Source organism: Hyperolius riggenbachi, chromosome 1 (genome assembly GCF_040937935.1).
Source record: "Hyperolius riggenbachi isolate aHypRig1 chromosome 1, aHypRig1.pri, whole genome shotgun sequence".
Taxonomy (NCBI): domain Eukaryota; kingdom Metazoa; phylum Chordata; class Amphibia; order Anura; family Hyperoliidae; genus Hyperolius; species Hyperolius riggenbachi.
In genome coordinates, this window is record NC_090646.1 from 584,072,251 (window position 1) to 584,098,932 (window position 26,682).

Below are 26,682 nucleotides of genomic sequence, written 5' to 3' on the forward strand. Positions count from 1 at the left end.
TCACTTTTTCTCCTAACTTTTCTCCTAGGTGACATTTTCACATCTTATTAATAATAGGCCTTTTAATCCACCAGCAAGCAAGAAAATACTCTGAATAATTTTTCACCAGCTATTTAGTAATTTATCAATCGAAGAGTGCTAAAAAATTACTTTAAACAGGAGATGAAACATTATCTCATAGGAGAAAACGTAGGTGAAAAAGTGAATTGGATTGGGCCCAATGAACTTACAAACATCCCCAGAACAGAACCTTTTGTAACTAGGGGACCACCTGTAGGTTTAATTGTATTTTTTTATATACTGTACAATATATTGATGTAAATGGTATTGAGGATGGATGTTCTTCCTCCTCTGCAGTTGACGTGGCTTGAGAAAACAGCAAATGGTTATTTTTGAGTTAGGGTACCGGTATTTTTAACCAATTGTTTCTGTCTTTACCCATAGTACTGGGCCTCCAGCTCCCCACCCCTGAATACAGTACAATCAATGCCACTCTGCAAAGCTGACTGTGATCACCATCACCAAACACTCTAAGGGTGTCATTCAACAATGTAGTGTGTGCACAGTCTTTTACTTCTGTTCTTCTCCTTTCTATGATGACCCTAGCTAGAATGCAGCAAAGACACCACACAACAAAAGTGCTGCATGCAAGAGGTCATGTCAACAGAGCAGAAAATCATAAGCAAACAGCAATGTGCTCTAACCTGCCTATTAAAGGTCAGGGTCACTGTTGTGGTTTAGTGAAGGTGTACGCATTTCTGAAATTCAGCAAGTAATCCTCTTTTAGTGCCCCTTGAGCTATTACCAGAGGTGACAATCCTGTCAACAAACATTTAGGAGCACACGGTGCAATGCAACAAGACCCTCAGACCTGTCATGGCCTCATTTCTGAAAGCCTGTGCACTCAAGTCCAGGCAGGCTCCTGCCTCTGTGTAATGAGACTCGGTTTGACCAGCTCTTGTTATGTTTGGCTAAAGGAAGATATTGCCACATATAAGAAGATGTGATAACTGCAAACATTCCATGCAGGTAGCTGTCAAACACAGAGAGACATTCTGGCCTGGATTTACTAGGGTTGAAGAGTGCAGGTCAGCAGGAGAGTCTGCGGCTTTGGGGTCTAAGGTGATGGGTCTCCACATTTTGTAATGTAAGAAGTGAATATTTTTTTTTAGTAGGCATAGATAATACAACAATTATAAATTATATGAAAGTAGAAAAAGGGATGGGTGGGTATTGTGAGTATTTGGCTCTCTGTTCATCTGTTTGTTACTCTCCCCTGACTGGTGTAGGTAAAGTAGGGACCAGAAAACCTGGATGGGGTAAACTGGCCAAGTATAAGATATACTGCAGTTTTTTGGGGAAAAATATTATTCTCAATTTGTCAACTCACAGTTGGTTTTCAGGCTCCGATCCCACTTGACTTCTGCATCATGTGTGGCCACCAGTGGGAGCGGACAGTAAAATTGTGCGCTCTGATGGTCCGCAGTGACAGTCATGTAGCTGGACCCCAGCAGATGTGCTCCCACATAGACTATACGAGGAATTCGCCTGTCCGGGATTATCACAGACAGCACAGAAATGCGTTCCACTTACTGCAACGGATCCAGTGAATCCGGTGCAGCGTGACAATATGAACGGTTCCTATGTATAACAAAGGAGGCGTTCACTCTTCTGTTAGCAATCAGCAGAGAACGGACAAATAAAAGTCCCTTCTCCGCTCTAGTGGGAACAGAGCTTAATGCTGTTGGTATTTCAGCTTGCTGTGAGCATGTGTTTTGAATGCAGAGGGTTAATGATTGTTTGTATGTAAATTGACCACATTCCTCAGCACCTGTTTTTCCCTCATTCAAATCCCTGAAAGATAAGCCTGGCTACCCTTGTTTGGGACAGAGCAGGTTCACTTATATTTCCTCAGAGAAAATGACCTCTGTTAGTGCTTTACTGACCACCACCCTGCATTGATAGTTGTGGACTGTAATCTTGCTATCATAAAGGCCCATACACACGTCGGATTTTTCTGAACGGCGGGTCGTTTGAACGTTCCGTCGTTCAGTCGTTCGCACGCGGAATCAGACGTGTGTACGGACTATCGTTCGCGTGATAAGACTGGTTTCCAGGGCGGATCGCTGGAAACCAGTCTTATCACCCGAACGATAGTCTGTACACACGTCGGATTTGACGTGCGAACGACTGAACGACGGAACGTTCAAACGACGGGTCGTTCGCAAAAATCCGACGTGTGTATGGGCCTTTACCCTAACTAAAGACTTTGTGGCGAGTCCAGAGCAGTGACATACCTAGGGCATTTGACACTCGGTGCTGGGTATTATAAGACACCGCCCCCCCCCCCCAAAAAAAAGGAAGGAGCGAGTGCAGCAAACTAAGCATGGCACGGCAGGTAATGCCAGGTATAGGTGCCCCCAGTATAGGTAATATCGTTGCCCCAGTTCTGGCCCCATCCCCACTGCTGTCCCTGCTTCTTGTGCTGCTCCCCCTCCTAATCATAGCCTCTGTGGGAGGCCTTTGTGTCACACCCCTCCCTGTCACCCAGTGCGCCACGCCCCCTGGCGCCTAATGGTAGGAGCGCTCCTGTGCCCCTGATCCAGAGGCAATTTAGGGCCCTTTTCCACTGTAAATTGCAAAACGTGTTTTTTTTATATTCTTTGTTTGCTATTCAGGAATCATAAGAGCTAGCACAAGTGTAATTGTGAATTGAAATTGCACAAAAATGTGTTTGCGTTTCTACAAAAATTTCTATTTTACAATGAATAATTTGTGCAAAAAGCATGCAAGCATTAACGTAATATCTCAGCCAATTGTATCTATAGTAACAATAATCTGATTTAGGACCTGATGCAGTAATCTCTGGTAAAGTTGTCATGCACAGAAAGCACACGGCAATTTTACCATTACTAGCGCAGGGAGAGCATCAGCTGTTAACCCTTAGCGTATGTTACCAGGTTAAGGTGCGCATTACTATGGGAAGGACGCAACTTTGTAAGGACGCTGTGCACAGCAACTTTACCAAAGTGCCACCGCAATCTGGGGGGGGGGGGGGGGGTTAGGCGACACCAGGTGGATTAGGGTTAGCCACCACCTTGGGAGGGTTAAGCATTGGTAGCGGAGGGTTCTGTGTGAGGGAAAGGTTAGGTTTAACCATAGTAAAATATAGGTAAACATTACCAATATTTTGGTATCGGAATCCAATTGTTCCTCAAGCGGCAATCCCCTGCACCGAGTACATTTGAAATCGGTGCCGGTAGACTTGGGCGCAGGATACAGCGGTATATGGCTGATCCTGCTTCTGCACAAGTCCGGGCCGATTTAATTACTATTCCCCCTCCAGGCCGCCATGGATAGTGGGGGAATGAAATAATTCGGCTTCCAGCGATTGCTGGAGGCCGAATTATTATGTTTTTAAGCAACCTCAGCTTCGTCTGCTGACGGCTCCGATGTTACTCACTGAGCGCTTCAATAGGAGTGATTCCTATTGTAGTCTATGGAGGCGCCGGCTGCGCCCAAATCTAGCAGCGCTGAAAAGCACTGCTCCACCCTGCACCCTTGTTCACAGGCACCTGTTTCTCATGTATGCCTTATATTAGGATCGGGACTTCCTTATGTATGTGCACAAAATTACTTTTTTTTTTTTTTTTTTACTCATTGGTTTGAGAGTGAGATTTCATGTTTGATTGTATTGTTTTCCTATGATGATCTTGTTTTTAATCTCTGCTATTAGCTTAATAAATTATATACCGTATATTCCGGCGTATAAGACGACTGGGTGTACAAGACAACTCCCCAACTTTTCCAGTTAAAATATAGAGTTTGGGATATACTAGCCGCCATATAAGACTACCCCTCTTCCAATGCACAACAAATAAAAAATATCATATACTGGTGCTACAGTATGTATGAACAGATACTGGTGCTGTACTGTATGTGGTACCCAGTATATAACAGTATTATTATTATTATTTGTCTATAAAGCGCCAACATATTCTGTGGCGCTGTACAATGTAAGAAAACAAGGGACACATAATGATACAGATAATGATATACATCAAATACTGTATGAACACTGGTACAAAATACAGAACAGGTGGTTACAATAGCAGATGTAACATGATGACTAAAATGTATAAACGTATAACAGAGCGCAAGCAATTAAAATAACATTCCAAGACACAATAGGGTGAGAGCCCTGCCCTTGCGAGCTTACAGTCTAAAGGAATGGGGTGGAAACAAGAGGTGGGGGAAGTATACAGTATATGTGTACAGGCAGTGCGTGATTAGGTTATTTAGTGAGACCCACCCGATTTGTCGAGGAACTGCATGCGCCCGATCTGACACCTTACAAACACCCCTTACAATGTCATATTCTGTTCTTCTCATCTCACAGCAAACAACCTCTAGACATAAGAAAAACAATACTGTGTAGTCCTCCTGACTTCATCTATTCAAAATGATTTGATCTACCAGTATTTGTTTACATACATGCTCCTCCCAACCCATAACAAACATGCACAACAGGCCTGGTAGAACAGCCTCCAGCAATATGACAAAATGAAACAGCATTAACTGTAACCAGAACATTAGTTATAACACTCTATCACAGCACTAAGAACAAAAACCACACCCGCATACAAGTACATGATCAGCAAGTAGTGCAGATGTAAAAATAGCTCTCTTCATACCAATTAGCATAAATCTAGTATACTCAGCTTTGATGATACTCCAATGTTCTAATTATCTCTAATCTACTTATTTTATCTTTCTGCTGTAGATTTTGCAGTCGTCTGAATCGTGCTTGGTTGCTTGTAGACCCTTGATAATAACCCACTGCCAGAAATTTTCTGATCACACTTTTTTTTTACATTGCTTTATATACAGTAGTAATAAATGCTACATTAACCTTCTGGGGACCTCCTACCACCAATGGGCATGACCAAGGCGGCAGCCCCAGGACCGCCTAACACCAATTGTCAAGTGTCAAGTCCTGGGGTGGTGATTTGCAGGCCTGTGGTCCTGAAGTGGTAAAAGAACAACTATCAAATAAACTGTTCTTCTGTAAACACCACATACCTATAGAGCTTTTAGCCAGCAACACTAGAAAGCTTTTCAGGGGTCTCTCATCGCAGGCTGTGTGAAAAAAATGCCTTGTTTACCAGCTGTTTGTAACTATTTGTGCCGACATCGGGCTAGAGCTATTCCATGTAGCTAGGTTACACTTCTTTGTCACTATTCGTAGAGGAATGATTTACCGTTTGTTTCTGCCCTGCCTGCTTTCTCACAGATTAGTATTATTATTTATTGTATTTATAAAGCGCCAACATATTACGCAGCGCTGGACATTAATTTAGGTTACAGACAATATTTAGGGGTGACAAACAGCAGTATGACAATACAGATCAGCAGCAGCTGCTGATTATTTACACACATTTGAAGCTATATTTCTGCTTTCTATCATTCTGAACACATTTTACTCACAGTATTACAGCCAATGAAGATTGTTTCTGTATGCTGGATGTACAGTAATGCCCACAGTGAAAACTGTTCTCTGTAAATGTCATATTTTCTTCACATAAAACAGGAAAAAATTAATAAAAAGCCTTTGTATTGCTGTCTGCTAGTAATTACTGGAAATATACCGTATGTGGCATCCTTAATTATAGTTAACTTTGATAGTTGTCATTTAAGCTAAAGACACATGAGGGCACAGAATTTTGTGCATCTTTACTTACCTGAGGTGTCTTCCAGCCCCTAGAAGCCTCTGTGTTCCTCGCCGCAGTCCCACTGTCATCCAGTCTTCTGCTGTCCTCTCTTTAGCAGCCCTTGCTGGTTTCTGTGCACCCGCGCATGCGCAAAAGCTGCTGACCCGGCCAATGGCCGCTACGGAGGGGACAGCAAAGGACTGAATGACAGTGGGACTGCGGTGAGGGACACAGAGGCTTCTAGGGGCTGGAAGAAGCCTCAGGTAAGTAAAGCTGCACAACATTCTGTGCCCTCATGTATCCTTCAAAGGAGTACTGTAACCTCAAAAAGGAAAAAGAGTTTAATTTACCTGCCCCCCGCAGATATTCTGTGCCCGCGCCGGTACAAAACGATACTCCTGTCGCCAATCACAGCTTACCTCCGGTATGAGCCACGGCGGGGGACCGAAACACTGTTTTGTAGCGGCGTGGGCACAGAATGTCTGCGGGGGGCCGGCAGAAGCCCCAGGTAAGTTAAACTTTTTTCTATTTGGGGTTTCAGTACTCCTTTAAAGCACAACTGAGGGCAAAAAAGTAGATTTTTACTTGCCTGGGTCTTCTCTAAATAATTTATAAACAAATATTGAAAAAAAACTAAGCAATTTTATTAAAGTGGACCCAAACCAAAAATTTTTTTAATTCAAAATATTTAGTTGCACCACTCTGACACATACAAAGATAAATAAACACTCCTTCAAGCCTATGAGCATTTCAGTGCATGCTTTTCACCCTTCTCTTTTCATAACTAGGGTTATACAGGTGGCAGGCAGCCATTAGCAATTCCTCCTTTGCCGGATACCTCCTACTCTACCAGACTGCCGGATTCTGTCCCGGCAATATGAAAGGAAGGGAGGGGTTCCTCCAATAAATGTAAAATATTTTATATTTGTCATCATGCAGCTGAAAAAAGTCTGCTATTTATTATTATTTCGAAAATAGATTTTATATTTATGAAATCTTGTACTTTTAATTTGGGTTCACTTTAATTATGTTATTTCCATCAGATTTTATTAATTATGTTATTTCCACCAAAAATAGAGATAAGTTGCAACAAAACCCCAGCAATTGACCACAAGTGCCACCTCCTCAGCAGAGCAACAATCCAATCCTGCGGTACGCACACAATATGGCGGACAGAGCCTGGACACCGCTGAACAGGAAACTTATGACAGCCTGGCAGTTTAGGCTTAAGGTGGCCATATATGTTTAGATTTCTGTCACCCAATGTGGCAAACAGAACAATCCCTCTCGGATCTGAATCTGATCCGAGAGGGATTGAGTATCCCCACCCACTGCAAACTGCAAACAGATTTTCCATAGATGTCAGAATGAAATCTATTGAAAATCTATTCAACCGCGGCATTACACTGTTTCATACAGTGCAGTGCTATCTATGCAACATTGATCAATTGAAATTTACTGTCTGGTCTGATGGTAATTTCGATTGATTTTGCCATGAATCATTTAAAATTATCATTGGTGCCACTCGTTGCACTATAGATTTCTGGCAGATTCAGGCCCCTTTTACACTAGGCCACTTTCTTTGCATTGCATTAGCCTTTCTGTACACAGGCCTAGTACACTAACTGCGTGCGTCACGATGCTCCGAAACTGTCCAATTCACCGCTGACCCGCGTTAAGGTGAACAGCGCATTACCGTTGAACTTCCACGACAACCAAATGCATGTCAATGGGCGACACAGAAATTTGAAATATGTTGGCGACAGTGTGGCGCATACGTGCAGAACAACGCAAATGCGATGGGGAATCCGGGAATCCCAGTGGTGTACTTCCTGTCCAGCAGGGAGTACGTCACTGGGCAAGGGGCGGCGACAAAGGGCGTGCGGGGGGGGGGGGGGGAGTTAGGGGCACTATGCATATGATCCTGTCAGTGCACTCTGCTGCAGGGTCATATCAATCTCATTTTGCATCGCACCGCAAGCTCTGGCCAGGTGTAAAACCGGCCTTAAAGTGACTCTGTAACAAAAATTATAACGTTTTTTTCTACCATCCTACAAGTTCCTAAACCTATTCTAATCTGTTCTGGCTCACTGCAGCACTTTGTACTATCACGGTGTCTGTAATAAATCAATGTATCTTTCCCCTGTCAGACTTGTCGGCCTGTGTCTGGAAGGCTGCCAACTCTTCCGTGCTGGTCTGTTCCTCTATGCACACTCCAGTGTGTGTTTTATTTACATAAGCCAGCAGCTTCTCTGCTATCTTATCAGTGATAGAAGAGAGCTGGATAAAAATCCTCCTCTGTTAGGCTGTGAAAGTAGCTGGCTGACACATACTGAGGAATTACAAACACAGGCACAGGCAGAGCTGTCTGCAGGAAGCCTGTAATGTTCAGTGCATGAGAGAAGAAGGGGACAGAAGGTAAACACACAAATGATCTTTTGAGATTCAAAAGGAAAGCTGTATACAGCCTGCTTGTGTATGGATGTATTTTCTATGTGTGGACATCAATCTACTTCCTGTTTTGGTGGCCATTTTGTTTGTTTATAAACAAACTTTTTAAAACTGTTTTTGACTACTTTTAATGCGGCGGGGAGCGGCGAAATTGTGACAGAGGGTAATAGGAGATGTCCCCTAACACACTGGTATGTTTACTTTTGTGCGATTTTAACAATACAGATTCTCTTTAAAGCAATCCAATGTGTGCTTTAAAGCGGAACTAAAGTTCATTTTAAAAAAACCTGTTTTCCTTACCTGGGCCTTCCCCAAGCCCTGAGCAGCCGTCCTGTCCCGCACCGGTCCTCCACAATCCTCTGTTCTCCCGCCACCAGCTACTTTCAGGCCGGGCCACTGAGCCTACGCGGATCTGGCCACGCGTATCCCTCTTCACATTTCAGTCCCCAATAGCGCTATTGCAGACGGGAACGCTTAGAAAGCATACGCTTGGCAGGGCTGCGCAGGCCTCGACTTACAAGTAGAGGAACGAAATGGAGCTGTTGCGGGAGAACGGAGGCTTGTGGAGGACCGGCGCGGGACAGGACGGCTGCTGGGGGCTTGCAGAAGCCCCAGGTAAGTGAAGCAGTTTGTTTTAAAATACTCTTCAGTTCCGCTTTAACAGGAGATCCTGGTGACAGTCACGTGACCACAGGCTTTAGCTTATATAAACTGTTCTGTATTAAAATTTCATTTTTAAAACTCACTTTCCCCAGGGAGTTCAAGGATCGAGCGGAAGATACTGGGTTTTACAAAGCTGGAGTTCAGCATTAAACTCTCGAAAAAAAAAAGCTCTGTTATTTTTATAACAAAATCTCCAGACCACAAATACCTTGCGTTGTTCCTTTGCCTGAAATCACAGAGCGCAGACGGCGATCCGCCTGTGCGTCGCTGCAAGTGTAACGTATGGTTTCCAAGCACAGAAAATCAAAAACATTAAGAAATACTTCACATGCTTATTCCATAAATCATTCTTGGCACATCTGATTTGCAAGGAAAAAAAAATAAAAAAAAGTATTGTTGGATTTCTCTCCAGGCCCCGAGGTCTATAGAGAAGAGGTGAATGCAGAACATTGAGTTTTCTGAGTCTGGAAAGACTGATAGCTATGCTGTGCTGGAACAGGAAAGCAAGCAATGCTCATAGAAAAAAAAATGACGCAGGTAGCAAATTCCTTCGGGAAAAAAATGTATCTTTGGTTACTGGGTCATTATTTAACGTTTGGGCTTGAGTCCCCTATAATCCTGGTATTCATGGAATGACAGATGTGTAAGTTTTGCATTTATAAATATTATATTACTGTTTTTCTAGAAAATCTGGTAGGTAGAGCTGGTTCAAATAGGGATACCGCCTGATTAATATTCATATACTGGATGGCGCAATACACAGACTGGAAGATGAGGATGGTGAATGCAGAGCAGGATCATCCACCAGCTAACCTAGGCAGGTGCCTGGGGCCTAGTGGGGAGCAAAGGGTCCACCTGCCACCTTTTCTGCAGCTTACCAAAAAGACCACAAGGGGCGCTAAATCCTTGCCTAGGGCCCTTTTACATCTTAATCCATCTCTGGGTGAATGTACTATGTAATGAAAAGTGAGGGGGGGGGGGGGCAAGTTGGACACTGACTACTTTACATTGCATCAAAGTGTCACATCCTCAGTGTTCAGTTCAACCACACTCAATCAGAAGCCACTCACCAGATGCGATGACCAGTGGCGTAGCTAAGGAGCTTAGGGCCCTAGTGCCAGTTTTGCCCCAAGCACTCTTTTGATATGGAGCCTCAAAACCTACCAAGGACAGTGTCAGTGTCAGAGAGGTATAATCAGAGTAAGGAAACGACACCCAAGGTGAAAATAAACTAGTGAAATAAACAATTGTATAGCATCCTTCTCCTAAAAATGACTTTTTAAGATATTCCACAGTTTAATTTTATATTTATATCTACTTTTTAAATTTGAACTGTTTTTGCACAATTACACAATCATTGAAGTATGCCAGAGCTAAAATCTATGAACTATTGACCCTTTCCTGCTATCAGAAGCCATTTTCTGCTAGGAAAGTGTTTTGTAGTTGTAATTTCCTATCAGTAAGGGTCACACTGTAGTCTGACCCAGGCCAGATGCGTACGAGAGATAACAGCGCTGGAGACTTGGGCGCAGGACACAGCCAGTATATGGCTGATCCTGCTGCCGCACAAGTCCGGGCCGTATTAATTACTATTCCCCCTTCAGGCCGCCATGGATGGTGGGGAACGAAATAAGCCGAATTATTGTTATAAAAGCAAGTTCAGCTCCGTCTTCTGACGGCGCTGAAGTTACTTCCTGTGCCTGCTATAGCCGTAATTCCTATCATGGCCTGTGGTGGCGCCGGCTCTGCCCAAGTCTCCTGCGCTGCTGCGCCCAAGTGTCCAGCGCTGGATTCGCCGTGTTCGGGCCAGACACCCACTAGGAGCGATTTTCTGAGCGCTTTGCGATTTGAAAAGCTCTTTCTAATGTAATGCTATGGGTGTGATCCTACTTGAGCAATTTGATTTAAAAAAATCCCCCATAGCATCGCATTAGCAAGAGCTTTTTCTAATCACTAGCGATTAGAAATCGCTCCTAGTCGTTTTCTGGCCTCAGACAGGAACTGCCACTTACATACCTAATGTTTAACTCTTTCAGGCAGAGAAAGAAAAAAAGGAACACAGCATGGTTATTTGTGTGCTAGGCACTGTACATACACATTTCTCATCATCATTTTAAGGAATACTACTGTTCAATGCACATATAGAGGTGTTCACAACCAGTATAGCACCAATGGAAAGCTAATAAGATGGGCCTCTGGTCCAGGGGCCCCGGTGCGGGTGCAACCATTGTTACGCCACTGGCAATGAGCACCAGGGTCTAGTAGTAAATATCACGCTACTGGAGTACCGCGGCTCTCGCTACTATCATATCTCACGGTACTATCATAGCTCACGGTACTTACATGCAAAAGTAACAGTAATATTGCCATGCGCTGTGTGTGCACGATAATACTACTGATGAATCACCCGCTTCCTGTGTATCTGTATATTGATGTATATAATTATGTATTCGTGCCCTCCCAGTGATGTTTAGCCTAGGTTGTTCACTATGCAAACTTCTTCTCCCAGTGCACTCTGGGGGACTATGTGTTGTTTTGATCCAATTCAGCAAACACAACGAACATTCCGCAGTGATGCACCTGCCAAAAGTAAAGATGTGATAAATTTCAGTATGTAAATCTGGGAGAGGAAAGATTTTACAATGGGTAAAAACTGACTAAATAATTTATAAATTAATATTGTATTAATTAAGTTATATTCAGTAAGTAAATTCTTTAAGGGCCTGAACCTAACGCAGTTGAGTGCAGTTGCACGCAGTTGTGTCTGCTTTTCAGCATCTGTAATATTGATGTGTTTCTGAAAAGTGCACACAACTGCACACAACTGCGTTAGTGGGCTCAGGCCCTTAAAGAGAAACTCCGACCAAGAATTGAACTTTATTCCAATCAGTAGCTGATACCCCCTTTTACATGAGAAATCTATTCCTTTTCACAAACAGACCATCAGGGGGAGCTGTATGACTGATATTGTGGTTAAGCCCCTCCCACAAGAAACTCTGAGGACAGTGGTACTACTGGCAGTTTCCTGTCTGTGAACCTTGTTGCATTGTGGGAAATAGCTGTTTACAGATGTTTCCAACTGCCAAAAAAGCATGCAGCAGCTACATCACTTGCCAACAGTAAAAATGTCACCATGTAATAAACGTCAGAATGTAAATCAGGGAGGCACCGGAACAGCTTCTTCCCCTCAGCCGTCAACTCACTGAATGCTATGCACTCTACGCCGGCTTACCCGTAAAAGCCTGTCCACGATAGTCTGTTGCACTGTGTACTTTGTACTATCTGTGTTTTTAACTCTCTGTGTGTATATTTGATGTGATTGTTGTTGTATTTTTGTGTATTGCTACACTCAGCCCTGTTATGCCAAGCCCAATTCCGGGCACGACCCAGTCGTGCTTGGCGAAATAAAAGATTCTGATTCTGGGGTAAAAGATTTTACAATGGGCAAACACTGACTAAATCATTTATACATAATTATTGTAAAAATGAAGCACTTTTGTATTACATTATTTTCACTGGAGTTCCTCTTTAAGGAAACCACAGTCCACGGAAATCAAAGAATCCATACTTAACCGGGGCTTACCCCAGCCCCATAAGCACATGTGAGTCCCTCGCCGTACTCCCACCGTTCAGCTGCAATCAGTCCCGGTAACAGGTTGAGTTGCGTCAGTAGTGGCCTTCTGAGCATCTGCAGACCTCCCACGCATGTGCATAAGGCCACGACTAAGCCTGTTACCGGGGCTGATTGCGGCTGAATGGCAGATGAAAATGAAAAGTCAAAATAAACATAAACACGTCATACTTACCTTCTGTATACTCTACTCATCAATCTCTTTTTCCTCTCCTGCGCCCTGTTTGTCCTCTGTGAACAATGGAACTTTTTGTCTACCATTTTTGAAAAAAAAAAATGGCCATTACCCCATAACATCTTCCTGGTCAACACTCTGTAAGGGCCTGAAAATGTAAATCACACAGTAAATCGCCTGAAAATGGTGCAGCCAACATTTTGGGTGATTTGCGGCGATTAGCACAAATTGCCCAAGTAAAAACGGGCCCATAGGGTTTCATTACACTAGCGCTTTCAAAAGCGCTAGCGTTTGAGCATTTGCACAAAATCGCCAGCACACGCTCAAGTGTGAATAGGCCCTTAAACTGTAATATTGCCCACTTGAGCCATAGGGAAACATGGACATTACCTTACACATTCAGTTGTAACTGACAGCAGCTGATATATAACTGACAGAAACTGGTATATTTCAGTTCTGACAAAATCTTATCAGAACTGGAAGGGATCACTGTAAGTAGAAAATGGTGCGTTTTTGAGAGGAACTGATAGCGAGGGAAGGATGTAATATTCATTTGCAGCTACGTCATGCGTGTATTTTAAATAATTTTACTTAGTTCAGGTTCCCTTTTAACACACCGACAGCAGAAACATAAATAACGACAGGGCAATGCGGGAGATATTGCGCTAGGAGTTTACCGCCCTGACATGCCCCCTTTCTGCTTCTTGAATACTAGTTTCGGAAAAATTACCACACAATTACCGCCAGAATACCGCACGCACGATATTGACATCCGATGTCATTCATGAATACTAACTTCAACTAAATGCTAGGGCTAAATAACACTCGATAAAGCGCTCGGTAAGCTTTAGGTAACACTTCATGAATCGAGGCCTATGTGTGTTTAGAGAGATCAGCCTGTGTCATTAGCTGATATCAGCAAGTGTAAAAGTGCGTTAAGCCTTGTACACACATGCAATTTTGATTGGCCAATCTTTGGCCAATTTTAGCACTTCCTTGCAGCATGAGCGGTTACCTGTAAAATCTGTTCTTAGTATTCAAAGTCTGTTGGACCTCATACTACATGAAGATGGTAAAATTGGTCACTGATTGGCCAATCAAAATTGGATGTGTGTATGCGCCCTTATGTTGCCTGTTGGGGATCAGACTTGCATTGTTTACTTGGTTGGTTGGTGCCCGTCTTCCCTTAGGTATTCAATACGGAATTTATCTGTGAATTTTTTTTGGGGTGCCTTTCTAGTGTGTGTACAAATGTCCTCCAATGTCTGTAGACTAGAGCCCAACTTCTATTGTTATTTCCTGTTGCAGCTCCCCCTTCCTTCTCCATAGGGCAGGACAGGCTGCTCAGCAGAAAACCCAGCAGGGTGTACAGTATATATTACTATCACCCAAATTGTCACAAACCATCATTTCAGGTGTACTAGTTTTAGGATGATGAACAGAAAGGAATCCAGGGCCTGCCCTTCAATGCCTCTTACTTTGTTGAAAGTGTAAGCAAAAGTGTTCCACTATGCTATTGATGACATCTTTATCTGTCACGTCAGATAACCACTGACCCATAGCACACAAATTTAGACACTGCCACACCTCTAAACACTCTCCCCCACCCCCACTCCTCAGCATGCATACCAGAAATTCACATACTCATACAATGTTTTATAATCCAAACCACACTGGTCCTTTCTATCATCATTAGTTTCCGTTCGTATCAACATTTGAGAATAAGAATTTACGTTTAAAGGATGAACATAGCTTTCAGCAGAAAAATACATATCGTATTCACATAATCTGTACATCTGAAAGATGGACAAATGAAAAACGAAATAGGGATTTGGTTGAAAAAGAGGGACGGTTGTGAGCTATGACTGACGTCTATTGTTCTCATATTGTACTAGTCCTCACACTGATCCTTCCTCCCTCTATAGCAGTGATCTGCAAACTTGGCTCTCCAGCTGTAAAGGAACTACAAGTCCCACAATGCATTTGCCTTTATGAATCGTGACTATGGCTGTCAGACTCCCGCAATGCATCGTGGGACTTGTAGTTCCTTAACAGCTGGAGAGCCAAGTTTGCACATCACTGCTCTATAGAACAGAACAGGCATCAGAGCACAACAGTTAGGCCTCTTTCAGATGGGCAGCTGAAGGTGGTAAATGTACCGCCTCTCAGCTGTTCTTGTACACAAGCAGTTTGAAAGTGTCATATCCCCTTCTCTTATGTATGTTGTTGGTGATGGTGTTATAGCCCTAATTATTATAGTAAAAGACCTAATAAAAGTTATATTTTAGGTATTATATTACCGTTGTCAAAGGGGCCAATAGGGCTTAGGTTATCCCAGTGTTTGTGCTATTTTAACACCATTTCAAATATTTGTGTTTGCAGTTTGACAGAAGCTCAGATGCAACATGTTGTGGTATTCTGCCGTTTGCTTGTTATTATAACCGCTGCCATTGGGCTGTATTTGAATTGCACTGTAGTGGCACTGGTGGCAAGCAGACGGGACACTGAACTGCTCCAGAAGCATGTAGTTCAGCCGCCTCTGTAAAAGAGGCCTTTGTAAAAATACGCAGACAGCTTAAAGGGAAGGTTCAGGGACGATAAAAAAAAATAAAAATCCAAATCCACTTACCTGGGGCTTCCTCCAGCCCATGGCAGGCAGGTAGTTCTGAGCCTGCGCAGTACAGCCCGGAGGACGTCCGATGACTTCAGCGCGCCGGCGTGAAACGCAGAATGGAGCGCAGAAGAAGCCCGACCTGGCCACCGGACACCACTGGTAGCCTGCGGAGCGGCGTAGAGGGCACCTCCTGCCTGCCACGGGCTGGAGGAAGCCCCAGGTAAGTGGATTTGGATTTTTTTTTTTATCGTCCCTGAACCTTCCCTTTAACGTTATACCACCAAGGGCGTCACTAGAAATACGTAACTGGCCCCCGCCCCCCCGCTTTCTGAACAGGTAAACTGACAACCAATGCTATTCCATTGGCTAGTGCACACTTGAATGTGATTCCCCCATGCTGTTAAAGCAGACCGCAGTGAAGCACTGCATGCATTTTCTCTATCAATTACATTAGCTTCTGTGATAAAAAGTGCATGCTTTCACACATACAGACACATATGGGGCTTGATTCTCAAAGTGGTGCTAACCTACTTAGCACGTCTAAAGTCTTTAGACGTGCTAACCAGGGTGCTAAGTCGGTTAGCACCGAATTTCTGAATCAGATAAGTCGGTGCTAACCTACTTAGCACCCTGGTTAGCACGTCTAAAGACTTTAGACGTGCTAAGTAGGTTAGCACCGCTTTGTGAATCAAGCCCATGGTGTGCAGAAAAAGCATACAGAAAACCCACGGACAAGTGTGCTCCCAGCCTTGGCTTATTACACTCGCTCTGTCCATCTCTGATAGAGCAGAACTGCCTCTGCAGAATTCTCCAACATTACTACATTACACAGCATTTGGGGAGGGGTAGAGAGGTTGGGGGAGGGCACAGCACACAAGAGCCTGATGAACACTGAATAGGGACTGTCTATTAATCTTTGTCTACAAAACTTTGAATGATTCCTTATCAGTGGCTGAGCAGATATAGTCATTTGAACAAACGTGTCCTTAGTTGTCAGTCTCTCAGGACAGGGAAATTCATTTTCCATGTTTCCCTATGGTTCAGTTTATGTACATAAGTTTCTTCTAAGTTAGCCAATAAATGGTATTATCCTGATTCAAAACTTTTTGCTTGTACATCATAAATGCTAAAGTGAGTGGAAGGCAACCCCCCCCCCAATACTTAATCTGGGGGGGGGGGCGGCTCTGGATTCTATAGAGCCTTCCCGTTCCCTGCATTCCAGAGATGGCTCCTCTGTTTGAAGCTTCGGAGTGCTCCCTAACGTGCGGCTCTGTACTGCACATGCGTACAGAGGCATGGGGCTGGAAGAAGCCCCAGGAAAGTAAACAGAGATTGAATTTTTCCACCTTTGTGTGACTCTGGTAGGCGCCTTAGGCCTAACCTTAACCACCCCTGGTAGATGCCTATCCGTACCCAACCGTGCTGGACAACTAACCTTAACCTTGTGCAGTGATGGAGCTAGGGATTATGGGGGCTCATAGCCAAACTTTAGTTGGGCCATCAGATGTAGGCACTCAAAGTCACCTGCCCCTACCCTATAAATATCAATTAAATGGGCCACTAACATTGCACACTGCTTATAGTCTACTAGCTGATTGCCCGGCGTTGCCCGTGTATGTATTTGGCTGGTGTTGGCTCTGCCTACTTTTTCTAACCCTAACACACAATTACTCACTGACCAAGTTTGTGACCTTTGCGGTCTTTGGTATCAATAATCTGCATTAAAATGAAACAAATCTGATTGGCTGTGTGTGGCTCCACCCCCTTTTCTGAAATTGAACCCCAGTCACCCAATAACCAACTGTACCAGGTTTCAGGCCTGTGCCATTAACAGTTCAAGAATGGTAGCAATTAAATATTCCCCTTGAAAAGCAATAGGTGACGTTTGATTCACTTTTGTAGACTCCACCCACTTTTCTGAATATTAATCCCAGTCACCCAGTGACAACTGTGCAAAGTAAAAACCCTGCTAACAGAATGTCTGCAGTGTACATTTTCCCAGTGAAATTTGTATTTGTCTCCACCCACTGATGACCCGGCATTGCCCGGGTATGTATTTGACTGGTGTTAGCTCCGCCCACTTTCTAACCCTAACACACAAACACTCAATGACCAAGTTTGTGAGCTTTGGGGTCCTTGGCATCAATAATTTGTATATTCCCATAGAAATTAAACAAATCAGATAGGCTGTTTGTGGCTCCACCCCTCTCCAGCATTTGAACCCCAGTCACCCAATGACCAACTGTAGCAGGTTTGAGGCATCTGCTATTAACAGTGTAAAAATGGCAGCAATTTAAATATTCCACTTGAAAATCAACAGGTGAATTTTGATTGACCATTATAGGCTCCACCCACTTCCCTGAATATTAATCTCAGTCACTCAGTGACCATCTGGGCAAAGATTAGGAACCCTGAAATAAACAGTGTAAGAAGGGCTGCAGTTTACACTTTCCTAGTGAAATTTGTTTTTGGCTCCGCCCACTTTTTGTAACCTGGACACAAAGTCATTAATCAATTCCCAAGTTTGTGAGTTTTGGGGTCCTTGGCATCAATAATTTGTATTTTCCCATGAAATGAAACAAATCTGATTCACTGTTTGTGGCTCTGTCCCCTTTTCTGAATTTGAACTTCAGCGACCCAATGACCGACTGTACCAGGTTTGAGGCTTGTGCCATTAACAGTGCAAGAATGGCAGCAATTTTAATATTCTCCTTGAAAAGTGACGTGATTTTTGATTGGCATTTTTAGGCTCCACCCACTTTTCTGAATATTAATCCCAGTCACCCAGTAACCAGCTATGCTAAGTTTGAGAACCCTGCCATTAACAGCGAAGAAGGGCTGCAGTTTACAATTTCCCAGAAAAATCTGTTTTTAACTCCACCCACTTTTTGTAACCTTGACACACAGTCACTACTCAATGACCAAGTTTGTGAGCTTTTGGGTTCCTGGCATCAAAATTGTGCTAATGGAAGCAGTTTATCCAGCAAAGAAATCTGGCTGTTTTTGGCTCCGCCCCTTTACTGAATTTGAACCCCAAACACTTAACGACCGACTGTTGCAGGTTTGAAGCCTCTGGTATTAACAGTGTAAGAATGGCTGCAGTTTCAATATTCCCCTTGAAAATCAATAGGTGAATTTTGATTGGCTCTTCTAGGCACCACCTACTTTTCCGAATATTAATCCTAGTCACCCAGTGACCAACTGTGTGAAGTTTGAATACCCTGCCATTAACAGTGTAAGAAAAGCTGCTGTTTACATTTCCCCATGTAAAAAGTTAGTTGTTTTTGGCTCCGCCCACTATTTCTAATCTTGACATACAGTCACTTAATGACCAAGTTTATGAGCTTTGGGGTCTTTGGCATCAATAAGTTGCATTTTGCCATTGAAATTAAACAAATCTGATTGGCTGTTTTTGGCCCGCTCCCTTCAGAATTTAAACCCCAGTCTCCCAGTGACTGACTGTAGCAGATGTTAGGCCTCTGCCATTCAGAGTGCATGAATGGCAGCAATGTAAATATTCCTCTTGAAAATCAAAAGGTGAATTTTGATTGGCTGCTGTAGGCTCCACCCACTTTTCTGAATATTAGTCCCAGTCACCCAGTGGCCAACTGTGTCACGTTTGAGAACCCTGCCAATAACAGAATGGCTGAAATCAATCTAACAAATCTGATTGGCTGTTTGTGGCTCCACCCCTTTGGACCCCAGTCATCCAATGACTGACTATCAGGTTTGAGGCCTCTGCCATTAACAGTGTAAGAATGGTAGCAATGTGAATATTCCCCTTGAAAATCAATAGGTACATTTTGATTGGCTGTTGTAGGCTCCACCCACATTTCTGTATATTCATCCTAGTCACCCAGTGGCCAATTGTGTAAAGTATGGGAACCCTGCAATGTAAAAAATGAAGTTGTTGGCACCGCCCACTTTTTCTAACCTTGACATACAGTCACTCGATTATCAAGTTTATCAGCTTTGGGGTCCTTGGTATCAATACTTTGTATATTCCCATTGAAAAATAAACAAATCTGGCTGTTTGTGGCTCCGCCCCCTTTCTGAATTTGGGCCCCAGTCACCCAGTGACCAACTGTACCAGGTTTGAGGCATCTGCTTTTACCAGTATAAGAGAATGGTAGCAGCTTAAATATTCCCTTTGAAAATCAAAAGGTGAATTTTTATTGGCTGTTGTAGGCTCCACCCACCTTCCAAAATCTTAATCTGTCACCCAATGACCAACTGTGCAAAGTTTGAGAACCCTGCCATTAACGGTGTAAGAATGGATGCAGTTTATATTTTCCCAGTAAAGGTTGTTTTGGCTCCGCCCACTTTTTGTAACCTGGACACACAGTCACTCAATGACCAAGTTTGTGAGCTGTCAGGTTCCTGGCATCAAAAATGTGTGAATGGAAGCAGTTTATCCACCAAGGAAATCTGATTGGCTGTATGTGGCCCCGCCCCTTTAGTGAATTTGGACCCCAGTCACCCAATGACCGACTGTAGCAAGTTTGAAGCCTCTGCCATTAAAAGTGTAAGAATAGCAAAAGTTTAAATATTCCCCTTGAAAATCAACAGGGGAATTTTGATTGGCTGTTGTAGGCTCCACCCATTTTCTTGAATCTTAATCCCATTCACCCAGTGACCAACTGTGGCAAGTTTGAGAACTCTGTGATTAACAGTCTAAGAATGGCTGCAGTTTACATTTTCCCATTTAAAATTAACGGCTGAAATTTGATTGGCTGTTGTATGCTCCACCCACTTTTCCTGGATTTGTAACCTCGGTCACCAAGTGACCAACTGTGCCATGTGTGGGGACTCTGGCTTGATTACTGTGAGAATGGCAGCCTTTTACATTTTTTCCATTGACTTGAATGGGTGGAATCTGATTGGCTGTTTGTAGCTCCGCCCAGGTGTGCAGGTGGGCCGCGAGACCCCCAGAACATATCATCCCAGGTAGTAAGGGATCTGTGTACCAAGTTTCGTTCAAATCGGTCAAGCCGTTTTCGCGTGATCGCGGCACATACACACATACACACACACACACATACATCCGATTTTATATATATAGATGGACACTGAGCTAAAATGAGGAAGGAGGAATACATGAAAGTTAATAGTAAATCCATGAAGTACCACCTGGGCCCCCTTTGCTCCAGGGCCCCATAGCAGCTGCTATGGCTATTGCTACACCCCTGACCCTGTGGCCACCGTAACCACCGAGCTGCTGCGGCTACTATTAGTAGTCACAGTTTGCATAGCGGGCACCCAAATTTGTTTGCTTGATTAGCTGCTGGGAGAGCCTTTGGCAACCTCTTTTCCACTGCGCAGCTGAATCGCAAATCGCTAGAGATTTTTAAATTGCTAGAGTTGCTACTTTATCATAGAAATCATAAGAAGTATTTTCCTCTATAGTGAATCGATTTGCAAATCGCAATCGCTTTCTGGAGCAATTTTAAGAGTGATAATGCAATGCACATGAAAAATCGCAATCGTAAAACAAAATTAATGAAAAATCGCAATTGGCCCTTTTGCACTAGCAATCGCAAACGCCAGTGATTGCAATTTTTCATTTTCATTGCATTATCCCTCTTAGAAATCGCTCCAGAAAGCGATTGCAATTTGCAAATCGAATCACTGTAGTGAAGAATACTTCTCATGATTTCTATGATAAATAAGCAACCCTAGCGATTTAAAAATCCCTAGCAATTTGTGATTCAGCTGTGCAGTGAAAAAAGGCCCTTAGGGCCCCTTTCCACTAGCAATCGCTAAACGTTAGTGATTGAGTTAGTCACTAATTATTTTTACACAATTGCGATTTTGCATATGCAATGCATTACATTGCAAAATTGCAGGAAAAATCATACTTTTCCACTAGGGCCCTTTTCCACTATGAGCGTTTGCGATGCTGAATCACAAATCGCTAGGGTTTGCAAAATAACATAGGAATCTCAGTAGGTATTTACTACTACCGCGATTCGATTTTTACAAAAGCGTGATTATGCCTCGGAGCGATTTTGCAATGTAATGCATTGCATATGTAGAATCGCAATTGCGTAAAAAAATTTGTGACTTGCTACTGGAAAAGGGCTCTTCCTGGGGTCTACGGGAAGGGGTGGGGGTGCCTTTGCAAAGTTATTGAAGGGCTATTTAAAGTTGAGGGGGGGGGGGCCTCTGGCTATGTAAAATCGGTGTGTGTGCATGTGTGCCAAAAACTTTTACTTTGCTATGAGGCCCTGTGATTTCTAACTAGGACCCTGCTTGCTGTCTCTCATTTCAGGTTTGCTCAAAAACGACTCTAATCATAGCTCCCAACTGTCCCTCTTTTGGAGGGAAAGTCCCTCTTTGGGAGCCCTGTCCCTCTTTTCTCCTCTTTTGTCCCTCTTTCATTACTTTGTCCCTGTCCTTTTCTATGTAAATGTATATATTTCTCTACTAATGTGTTTGATTGACTCTTAACTTTACTCCCATCCTTTAAATTGATATATTTCTAATTTAAAAATGTTAATATGAAGGAAAATGAACCAGGATAGAAAGGAGCAGTGTGGTTTGAATTATAACACAACATATTTTTCATATGCGTGACTAGGAGTGTGACGGGGTGTGATCAGGGGCGTGGCTTACGTGTCCCTCTTTCTCATCTCAAAAAGTTGTGAGGTATGTCTAATAGCATCAGTTTGCGCAAGGTCGGGGCCAGCTTTCTGGCTCCGGGGACTAGTTCCCTGGGGACTTCGGTCCCCGCCCCGGCTCCCTCTCGGGGGAGCCACCCAGACCATGTGGAATGCCACATGGTCCTCCAATCCTTCGGGTGTCTTAGGACCCCACGTACCCCCTGCGCCGAAGGCAAAGGGGGAGGTTCCCTTGGGGAACACCAGAAAGGGCCCTGCATTTGTGGGGCCCGGGGCTGCTCATGCACGTTTTTGTGGGGTGTTTATGCACTTCCACTTTTTCCGTGCATGGGCATAAAGCCTTGCTTACTCCGCATGCAACAGGAGTCAAGAAAGCTAAAAAAAAAAAAATCAGTTTGCGGCAGGTGTCTGGGGATCTTCTCCCCTCAGTCAGCTAGCATTCACAGATCTGCTTCAGAAACACTACCATACCTCCCAACTTTTTGAGATGAGAAAAAGGGACACTTAAGCCATGCCCCTGCACACCCCTGGCCACACCCCCACCACGCCTCTAGTCACGCATACCATAAAAATTTCATAAGAAAATATGTTGTTTTATAATTCAAACCACACTGGTACTTTCTATCCTGGTTCATTTTCCTTCATAATAACATTTTAAAATTAGTAATATGTCAGTTTAAAGGATGGGAATAAAGTTTAGAGTCAATCAAACACATTTTTAGTATAGAAATATATATCTTTATATAGAAAGGGGGACAAAGTCCTAAAAGAGGGACAAATGAGAGTGATACAGGGACAGAGGGACAGGGCTCCCAAAAAGGGACTGTCCCTCCGAAAAAGGGACAGTTGGGGGCTATGCACTACAGCAGCCAAATGTGTAAAGTCTGCAGTTTAGAGAGAGTGAAGCAGCTGTCACCCAGCCCCGGTGTCACCCCAGCCCTGAGCGGCCAGCAGCACTGCAGCACATTAGCCGAATGTTTGGCAGCAGACACGCGTGTGCTCCCTCACTGCCCCCGGCCGCGGGGTGGGGCACAGGCTGCCCAGACAGACTGGGAGGGGACAGGACACGGACGGGCTGCCTCTCCTCCCCGGATAGTTCTCAGTCACAACAGGAGCTGAGCTGCAGCGTGTCACTGGCTGGAGGGAGCAGCGCAGGAGCCCGGGAGGATCTGATGTGTGGAGCCCCCGACATGTGCGGAGGAGGAGGGCGGCACCTGTCACTGCGGGAGGTCTGATCACCTGGGAGAGGGGGGAATCACTGGGACACAACTTCCAGCAGCTGCACTCCGGACCTGGCTCTGTGCAGGGGAAGCACTGCTACTCCTCAGGTAAGGCTTCTGTTACCAGAGCTCTAGCCTGAAGAGCTGACTCGCCAGCACTAATCCCAGATTTCCAGCCTGAAGAGCTCAGCTAACACTCCAGTACTAATGCCAGAGCTCTAGCCCGAAGAGCTGACACTACAGCACTAAGGTCAGAGCTCTAGCCTGAAGAGCTGACACTCCAACACTAATGTCAGAGCTCTAGCCTGAAGAGCTGACACTCCAGCACTACATTAATCTATAGGGCTGCTAGCTGTCCCTGCTGCAGGACATCCTGTAGTGGCCGGACATCAGCTGTGGGGTCTGGGGAGAAGTCATGTGCAAAGTTTCCTTTTTCCTTCAATTATGAGCTGAGCTAGATTCAGCCCAGTGTCTGGTTGTTACATTTTTCTTTAAAGCTATTAACACGCCATACTAAAGTTGATGGAAACTTCTGACGAACTACCGTACATAGTTTACTGTATTGAGGGGGGACAAAATTAACTGTTAAGGAGGAGCGATCTATTCAACAGATTAATTCCGGTAACTATTGTGCAGATACCGATCAGTCCGCCATGTGTGTACAATGTCGTTGTTTAGATGACATTGCATGCATGTCGTGTGTATTGTTGCTTCCACATGCAGTATTTAAATGATTGATTGTTTGCAATATCTGTGTGCGGACAATCATTGTCTTTTTTGCCAATAAAGCAGTTTCCGCAATGTTGGTCATTTGTTTGCAGTGACTTTTGTGTAGCGTTTTTATGGACCTTAACTTTCTTGTAAATTGTCTTCACGTGAGGGGATCTATCAAGTGATCGTTACAATCCATTTCCTGTAATGTGATCAATCAGCTGGAGAAATAGAAGTACCTACTCAGGTTCATATTGGCTTTTTGAGGTGGTCATTTGCTCAGAAAAAGTTCCATGGGCTTTTGTTTATATTGATTGGTCAGTTGTATACGTACGCATGAGAAATTGGAAGGATCGATTGATATTTACCAGCATGTCTGATTGCACAGTTACCGAATTCACTTCTGAACAAATTATTCAGATTGTATGTTGATCTGTAGAAAATATTGGCTCGTCTGTGCATAGCCTCAAGGTGGCCATTAATAGTACAATTGTACAATTTTTTTAAGCAAATGATTGTATTTTGAATTTGATTATTCAGATCGTGTTGTAAGGAAACAGAGAAGTCTGTGTGCCTATCATCATTTCCTTAACCCCTTCAGTACCAGCAGTCTCTGGCCCCTTAAGGACCAGAGACCGCTCGTACCAAAAACCGGCGCAAACCAGGGAATCGTCGCACTGTTTCGCTGTTCACGCGCACCCGTCGCCTCAGCCCACCCGCTGTGCTGATTCTATGATGGCAGAGCTCTGTGAGCCATTCAGGAGCCGCTTTAATTGAGATTGGCTCACGTGATTGATGACAAGGTCAGGAGCCAATGAAATCTGCTCCTGACAGCTCACGGATCTCTGCCGTCATACCGACAGCAGAGAGATAGCGCCAAGAGCGCGCAGCGGCAGTGAGTGAAATCTAAGCCCTGGCAGGAATAACAGCTCCCAAACAGGGCGTAGTTTTCAATCACCGCCGTCCGAAAGTGGTTTAAGAACTGGTCAATCAGCACGACAGAATTTTTCATACCAAATAATTGTGGATCAACAAAACTATCTTTTCTTTTCATGTGAATGATCTCATGGAAAAATATGATTTTTCACAAAGTGCAGTTTTTAATGAGCACCTTTAGACAAAAAAAAGATATTTCAGGGGTCAGGCCTGTATTTTGAAAGTTTTGTGCTTTAGAAATTTGCTTTATCTTCAGTCTGCAGATTAAATATTGTTGTGTTTTTATGTCTGTCACTGCTGTTGTTTTTTTTTTAATGAGTAAATAGCAGAACATATTGGCATGTCGGCAATATATAAAATATGTTTTTAATCCAATGCATGTAACTATACATATTTTAAGATCCACTAATATAAACACCTTATAGCTATCAACAGGAAGCAGAATTCACATTGGCTGAGCCAGAACTTTGCATGGGACTAATTGGATCCAGAAGTTTAATGATTGATTCCTAACAACTAATCAATGAAGCAATCAGGTATCAGTCATCAGCTTCACAAATAAGAAAATCCCTTATTAAGTTCCCTGGTGCCTAATGGACCTCCTCCAACCCCTATACAGTTTCTTTAGTATATAGTAGTCCTCCCTCCCCTATACAGTTCCCTAGTGTTTAGTGGATTCCCCCTACCTCCCCTATACAGTTCCCTAGTTTTTAGTGGATTCCCCCTACCCCCCCCTATGGCTTCCTTGGTGATCTAGGGCTTTACATCCAATATAGCTTCCTGGTAGTCTAGAGTGGGGCAAACATAATGCAAAGTGGAGAAACCACTTGGGGGCCAAATTTAATGGCTCTGAGGGCCAGATTTGGCCCACTGGCCGTAGTTTGACATGTATGCTCTAGAGTGATGTGATTTTATTAAAATCCCCCATAGCATTGCATTAGCAAGAGCTATTCAATTCACTAGCGCTTAGAAAAGGCTGCTAGTGGGTTTGAGCCCTTAGCCATTGTTAAAATAGTGGCATAAGTTGAAAGAAGAACCTTGAAGGCCCCCTTTTACAATTGCAGGTTAAACCTGTGTTACGTTACCACAAGGGGCTGCAAAAGCAATGAAAGTCTATGGAGACTTTCACGCCTATCGCGTTCGCTTGCGCTTCGCCAGAAGTATCCAATCCGACGCAAGGGCTGCAGAGCATTACTGCAAGCACTGCGCTTAACACACGGTGCCTGGGGTAAGGAAACATACACAGTAAGTGTAAACGCCGGAATGCGGTGTGTTGCGCATGCGTGGACAGCTGGGAATCCCAGTGATGTACTTCCTGCCCAGGAGGGAGTACGTCACTTAGTGGGGGGTGGCGCCATGCATCTGACTCTATTCGGCGCACTCTGCCACAGGGTCATATGATTGTCATTTTTGTGCAATGCAAAAATATAGTGTAAAACCGGCCTGAAGGATTTCAGCTGAAACATGGAGCAGCATGCTGACGTAGTGCATGGCTAGGGTCCTGGGTTTGATTTCTGCATGAAGTTTGTACATATGTGCATGCATTTATGTATTCCAAAAACACTGCCCCAAGTTGGCCCGGCATGCATCTGCTGCCCCAGTGCTTTGAAACGCTATGCAAATGCTAGTTGGTAGTAAACATCTGCAGGCTGGTACCTTCCTTGGATGCAAGTGTTATAATTATAGGGGATTCAGAGGCTGCACCCATTTTGGGCTCCTTAGACCAGAGCGGCCCACCTTCAATTATTGCACATTCACTGGTGCTGTGCTGGTAATAATCACCTTTACATGTGCTCTGTGATGATCATTAACATATGTAGTGAAGCATAAATACATAAAAAATTTGCTTCACTGCAAGTGTTAACTCACATGTTAATCAGTACTGCCCTGCATGCATCCCGCCACTCCAACGGATTCTGCTGCACGTGATGATGTGTAGGTACCTTCACA

The 26,682-nt window shown here is 43.9% G+C and overlaps 1 protein-coding gene across 1 annotated transcript in view; it reads left to right on the forward strand.

Moving 5' to 3' along the window:
* Window positions 1–22,944: 22,944 nt before the first annotated feature.
* ARHGEF28 (Rho guanine nucleotide exchange factor 28) overlaps window positions 22,945–26,682 on the forward strand; it is a 346,228-nt gene continuing 342,490 nt past the window's right edge. The window contains exon 1 of the mRNA XM_068248416.1: window positions 22,945–23,193. The gene's annotated coding sequence lies outside the window, so the exon portion shown is untranslated. The remainder of the gene's footprint in view (window positions 23,194–26,682) is intronic.